This window comes from Triturus cristatus, chromosome 12, assembly GCF_964204655.1.
Source record: "Triturus cristatus chromosome 12, aTriCri1.1, whole genome shotgun sequence".
Lineage (NCBI taxonomy): Eukaryota > Metazoa > Chordata > Amphibia > Caudata > Salamandridae > Triturus > Triturus cristatus.
The window spans coordinates 695389349-695396535 of record NC_140595.1 but is presented as its reverse complement, the minus strand read 5'-3'; the positions used below and the strand labels follow the sequence as shown (position 1 = coordinate 695396535).

General features: G+C 42.6%; 1 long non-coding RNA gene across 1 annotated transcript; it reads right to left on the bottom strand.

The window, feature by feature from the left end:
- Nucleotides 1-690: 690 nt before the first annotated feature.
- LOC146780118 (uncharacterized) lies at nt 691-5263 on the bottom strand. Its single transcript, XR_014972398.1, has 4 exons — nt 5145-5263; nt 4714-4801; nt 4515-4625; nt 691-3699 (listed from the first exon to the last, which is right to left on the bottom strand). It is a non-coding gene; the product is annotated as an uncharacterized LOC146780118 (long non-coding RNA).
- Between the last annotated feature and the right edge of the window lie 1924 nt (nt 5264-7187).

Here is a 7187-nt window from a genome sequence, read left to right as displayed (position 1 = left end):
TAAAATCATCAGTGAAAACATTATTATCAGCAGGGCGGTAGTTGAAGGCATCGCTGACAGGTTTGCGGAATTTCTTCCCATTCCCAATTTTGTGATTACAAATCCCAGAAACTGAGAAATGGAACTAAATGTAGTCATGCGCTTTGGCACAGTTTGTGCTTGGCTGTAAATCGTCCAAGTGATAAAATGCTGCCAAGTAACATATGCGCCAATGTTAGCTCTACCCAGGGTCTGAGCGAGCCCTAACTGATACTCTCTGAGAGACGGGAAGACGTCACGTCAAGAAGAATTCCACCCGCCCCACATCCTATTGCCAAAGCATTCCCATATGTTGTTAATGAAAGGATACCTGGCAGCAAGAGCGACTCACTCAACAAGACCCCCGAGGAACGGGAAAACGTGGAAAACACCACGCGGCCGAAGCATGACGTATCAGCTCGCCCTCGCCTCCTACCCACTGTCGGGAGATTTCCAAGTTGTACAATGCATCTTACCTGTGCCAATTTTTCTCGCGCAAGATTTCCCCAACTTTTCCTTTCCTGTAATATATTACTTTCTTTTTTTCATTTAAATCAATGGGTCCTCAAGTGTGCGTTACTGTGATTTTGTGCCGCAAGGGCTAACTGAAGGACGCAACAAAAAAGCATTATTTGACGTTAGAGACCATGGAACATTTTTCAGCTAGAGGTCTGGGATGAGACATGGTTTATTTAGGGGTGTCCAACTTAGATCCATGAAGGCCAGAGTCATGTCAGATTTTTAGATACCACTGAATATGTGCAAGAGTTCTGTTCACATTAATTCTGTGTAAATGTTGTTTATATGGTTATCCTGAAAATGTGGCGTGGATCCAGCCAACCGGAACCCTGCGTTGGACAACCTTGGCTTTTTAAGATGGGACCCAGAGTCTTTTGAAGCTGGTGGTCTTCTAGGGAACACCAGCAAGGTGCGGTTGTCCTGGGGTCTCTTGAATGTTCTTAAGCTTTGCAGGGGGTGGATTTGATGTCCATGGAGCCATTCCAGTTGAGGAACATCTTCATGTGGAGTGGTCCTGGTGATGGTTAGATGAATTGTGTCACTTTCCTGTGTTGCGTCTCTGACATTGAGTTGAGCAGTGGTCTATGTCTGCTTTTATGTGTGCAACACGGTTATATTTCCATTCAGTTGTATTTTTGTGTGTAAGATGCTTGGAGTTTCATTCAATCGTCTTTCCTTCTTTCTTCTCATCTTATGCCTTTAGTGTGAAATAGTAGGTTTGTGTTTGTGGATTGTGTCTGTTATATCAGTGTCTTTCTTTTCATTGATAGCTGCATAACCCTCACATTGTTTTGTCTTTACTTTCTAATGAACAAGTAATGATCTTTCTATTGCCTTTAGTATGTCTGGTTTGCTTTGTCAGCCCGGTCGTCCTATCTGTTCATAAAATCGCAGTCCTGGTGGTGTCACACTTCCTTTTACTCAAATATCTGTTTCTTGGTTAAATTGAGTTGGCAGTGAACACCTTAGAAATTGAAAACATCCATTGAAACTATGAACATTAAGTCATCTGCTCCTCTTCAAGTCTCTCCCATGCCCATGTACTGAATTTCGCAGATATACTTTCTGGCCCGAGCCTCAAAGTAACACTTCCAGTTAAGGTGGTGGCACACAGAACAAAAGGGGACCTGGGGGATTTCAGAGTCAGGTTTGCAAGGACCACGAAACAAGGTAACTTAAAGCATCAAAACGGACATCTACTGGGTTTCTCCGTGTTTTTTCTGGGCTCCATCTTCATCTACATGCCAGGGATGCGTAAGCCGCTGCAGGTCTGGTGGACGTTCACATGTCCTCTCAAATACAATTTGCCGTTAGCCGGATGTCTAAAGTGGGACCTCAATGCCAAGGGTGATCATCTCTCATTAAATGTTTTTTCTGTAGAGCAGGACGTCTTGTCCAAAAGAAGGAGAAACATTCATGTTGCTATTTCTTAAGATCAGGTCCTTCATTTAGCTGCAGTGGTGAACACGTCTCTTTAGCCGATCCTAGATCAGCAGTAAGTGGTTCTGTCCAAGCTGTCGTCCTTCTCAGACCATTTATGGGAATTCTGAGCATCTCGTGAACCTCAATATGTATTTCTGCAATGCCATTCTCACATCTTCACCCCAATAATATCCTGTGTTGGGCCGCCCTCAACCCAATGTCAAGGTCCTGTATTTTTGCTTCCCATTGCACTGGTGAAGAGATTTGGAACTCCTAAAAGTTCTGTTCTGCCAGAGTTCATCATAGTACGCCAACACCTATGAGCCCCTTTTAGTTACTTGTTCACCTTTAAGGTTCTCTCCATGGAAGTAGCTTTGTGCTCACTGTCATGCATGGTTTTCTGGAGGTCTTACATCAGGTCCCTTAGCATTATTTCACTTTGGGATAAACGGGCCACATGATATGGGAGATGACATGAATGAAAAATAATACCCTTTATACCTGGAAAACTTGGTTTTATTTTCTTCAGAAGCACTTAGATATAAATACAGGTGTTGATTTGGATCAAGAATTTCTCACCCATTTTTTGAAAGTTTTCTCCTGCAGTGTACTAGCAAGAAACCCCAGGACGGCTCACTTCACAATCGTTGACTTGCTCCATGTTCATCTACCAGGCCTCTACGAGACCATGCAGCCATCCAGCCCATCCAGCTTGCCATAACGTACTCCCATTTCTCTCATTTGCCACAGGGTCTATCTCAGGTGGCTCCGGACCAGAGCTGAGTGCTATAGCCTTGATCTTCTGGTCCTCTACAGGTAATAGTCTTTATTGGCCAGTGTGTCTTCTCACCTGAGAATCGAAATCCACCATGGAGGAGCTTTGCGCTTCAGTTCTGCATAAGACACTTTGGAGAAGCATTGTGCATCAGTCCCGTATCAGCCAATGAGGAGGAGCTTTGTGTTTCAACCCTCCATCAACGACTGTCAAGGAGCTTTGCGCTTCAGTCCTGCATCATCCACTGTGGAGGAGCTTTTTGCTTTAGTCTCTAAGCAGCCACCATGGTGGAGCATTTTCCTTCATTCCCGCATCATCTACCGTGGAGGAGCTTTATGCTTCAGTAACACATCAGCCACTGTGGAGGAGCTTTGTGTTTCATCCCTGAATCAGCCACCATGGAGGAGCTTTGTGCTTCAGCCCTGAATCAGTCACATTGGAGAAGCTTTGTGCTTCAGTCCTGAATCAGTCACTGTGGAGGAGCTTTGTGCTTCAGTCCTGAATCAGTCACATTGGAGAAGTTTGGTGCTTCAGTACTGAATCAGTCACTGTGGAGAAGCTTTGTGCTTCAGTCCTGAATCAGTCACAGTGGAGGAGCTTTGTGCTTCAGTCCTGAATCAGTCACAGTGGAGAAGCTTGGTGCTTCAGTACTGCATCAGCCATGGTGGGGGTGCTTTCTGCTTCCATCCTGCATTAGACACCATGGAGGAGCTCTGAGCTCCAGTCCTGCATCAGCCACCATTGAGGAGCTTTGTGCTTCAATCTCGCATCAGCTACCATGGAGGAGCTTATGCTTTAGTCCCGCATCAACCACTATGGAGGAACTTTGTGCTTCAGTTCGTCATCAGCCACCCTAGGGGAGCTATGTGCTTCAGCCCCACATCAGCCATCTTGGAGAAGCCTTGTGCTTCAGTCCTCCATCAGCCTCTGTGGAGGAGCTTCATGCTTCCGTAACACATCATGTGCTGCAAACCAAATAACAATGCCAATACTGATGAATACTTCAAACATTGTTATTTTACAGGTCATAGAAATAAATCTATGAAACCCGACAATCATATTTAATTTCAATTTTATTTTGAAAGAATCTTTTTTCAGTTTTCTTTAAATAAATTAACCAATTTATCTATTTCAAAACAAGTTGACAAAGATATATACATACATCAAAACATGACTAAAATGACACCATACCCACACTTCAATAATTTTGAACATCACAATCAACCCTTTCAGACTCATTTATAACCCATACTCCACTTCAATCATCCACACCAAGCCCCAGCTGGGTAAACTACCTCCCTTTGCTCTTAATGGCAAACCAGGAATGGAGCCACGCAGCCAAACAACAAAAAATAATTCAACCACAGTCTTTTTAGTGCACAATGAAACAAATTAAATCATGAAGTTACACAGTGGAGAAAAATATTACAGTGCACAAAAGCCAAAATTATTTAACACATCTGTTTGACACACATAACGTTAGGTCGACACGTTTCAAACCCAATCATTACAAGGGTTCTCTTCAGGACCAAAGTATCTGGAAAAAATGAGAAAAGACATCTCTTACTTTATCAAACTGCACTATTTTAACGAGTCAAATTGAGAACCCCGGTGTTCTCACAACTTATCTTAATCTAACAAAACAGAGTCCACTGTTCTCAAAGCCTCCTGATAGGCGAGTCTGTCTGCGAAAAAAATGACGTTAAAGAACAAATATTTACAAAAAACGTCTCAAACGAAAACCTATTTCTATCATTAATCATTGTCAGTCTGTACCTACCATGCGTGTAGGTGTCATGCGCATTCCAGAATTGCTGTCCGTAATTTCTATGGAATCCTTTAAACGGCGCGACAATAGGGGTGAAAATCCAACTTCTACCGGGTGTGATAACTGTTAAAAAAATAAAATAAAGACACACTTTAGGTGTTACCGACTTCCGCCAGGCATAGCGTATTCTCTATGCGGGCATCGAACGTACCTTTTAAATTTCAACAGGGAGTTGACTCAATTCCCAGTAAACCTTTATCTGAAAATTGTGGTAAATTGTGATGAATGAATCATGTAATCTGTGGGGATAGGAAACAAAACAGGGCAAAAGCTGTCAATAGATTTGCCCTCTCGGAAATACGATATCGCAAAAATAAATTACGTTGCTAAAAGGCCGCGCTTTATTCAAACAAGCATAGACGGAATCACGTCAGTTACCCGTTTAACATATCTTTCAGATAGTATTTCAGCGCCATGTGAATCCTGATATCCTCGTTAGAAGTCACCTGCAGATCGCGCTTCCCATCCGGAAGATGTCTGAACTTCCCTTGCTTGTAAAATCGCTATGCGCGCGGTAATTCATGACCGCGCTGTGTTTAAACAAGCATTGCCGGAGTAGCGTCATTTGCCCATTTAACATACCTTTCCGATAATGTCGGAGCCATGTGAATCCTGCTACCATCTTTCAATATCACCTGCAGGTCGCATAACACTCCCCTTACGGAAGATATTTGAGCTTCCCTTCCGCTCCCTAAGCATTGTGGGAGGAGGAGATAGGAAATATGGGAATTGTGGTATAAAACAGTCTATATTTAAGGTGGGTCAAAGCCCGAACTGGAGCGGCTCTACCATATGAGTCTATTTTTTGCCATTGTCCAGGTGATACAGCAAAACTGCCAGTATGAATGAAACACACAAATTGAACAAGTGTTCAAAGTTTATATATTTCAGACAGTTCGTTCAGCCCATTCACCGCAGTTTTAAAATTGACAATGAGCATAGCATCACGTTGATTAAGTCTTAGCTCGAGGTTGCCTCCCCTGGGATCCACTTCAATTTTAGATATCACTGTCCATTTGAGGTCTCTTTCCCCATGTCCTTATAATTTCCAATGGTTTACTAGCGGGCTGTTTCCACATTCTTTTTGATTCTTGATTTGTTTTTGTGTGATTCTCTGACAAATTTCTTGACTGGTTTTTCCTACATAGAGCTTAGGACAAGGGCTTATAATTCCACAAACAACGCCCTTAGACTTACAATTAGTAAACGTCTCATGTTTCCAATGTATTCCTCCATGCGAGAATAGTGATCCTTCAATTGTCTGTTCACAGAAAGAGCAAGAAGCACATTTGTGATGTCCACTTACTGGTGCCCAACCAACATAATCTCTAATAGTTGGTTTGGGGGGCTTTGGTAACTCAGCACGCACCACATGATTGGCAATGCTTTTGTCTTTTTTAAAAGCAAAAAGAGGGGCATGTGTCAGTATTTGATCTAAGTTTTTTACCAAGTGCCAATTTTGATGGATAATTCTCTTCAATTGATTAGAATTTGGACAAAATGTAGAAACGCAAACAAGTCTATCCATCTGGGATCTTTCTTTTTTCTCCAAAAGTGAGTCACGTGGTGTCCACCACGCTCTCTTCATGGCATTTTTTAAGAGTCTCTTTGGGTAGCCCTGGTTAATGGGCCTGTTAAACAAATTATCTGCATGCAAAAAATATTCAACTTTAAACAAACAATTGCGGCGGATCCTTAAAAATTGACCAAAGGGCAAGTTTTGTTTGAGGCTCCTGGGATGATTACTCATATAATGGAGAGCCTTGATTCAATCTGTTGATTTACGAAAAAGAGTTGTCACTAAGGTTCCATCTGAAGGATATACTTCAACATCTAGAAAAGTCATACGATGTTTTTAGGAATTGAGACTGAATTTAATATCTTCTGTTCTGGCACTAAGCCAGTTGAAAAAATTGTTCAGTTGTTCTTGGGAACCAGTCCAAACCATAAAGATATCGTCATTATAACGCATCCAATTAGAAATATACTCTTGAAAAGGATTGTTATTGTAAATAATTTTTTCTTCATACATAGCCATGAACAACATGGCTAGCTCTGGTGCAAATGGACAACCCATAGCGACTCCCTTTATCTGAAAAAAGAAGTCGTTTCCAAAACTGAAAACTTTTTTTGTAGTGCAAACTTAGCCAATTGGATGATGAAATGTGTAGGTACCCTAACTGGTTTAGTTCTCCGTAACACATCAGCCACTGTGGAGGAGCTTTGTGCTTCCGTCTTGCATCAGCCACTGTGGAGGGGCTTTGAGCTTCAGTCCCGCATCAGCCACCATGGAGGATATTTATGCTTTAGTCCTGCATAAGCCACTGTGGAGGAGCTTTGAGCTTCAGTCCTGCATTAGCCACATTGGAGAAGCTTTGTGCTTCAGTCCTCCATCAGCCACTGTGGAGGAGCTTTGTGCTTCCGTCTTGCATCAGCCACCGTGGAGGAGCTTTGTGCTTCAGTAACACATAAGCCACTGTGGAGGCATTTTGTGCTTCCGTCTCACTTCAGTAGAGGAGCTTTATGCTTCAGTAACACATCAGCCACTGTGGAGGAGCTTTGTGCTTCCGTCTTACATCAGCCACTGTGGAGGAGCTTTGTGTTTTCAGTCCCGCATCAGTCACA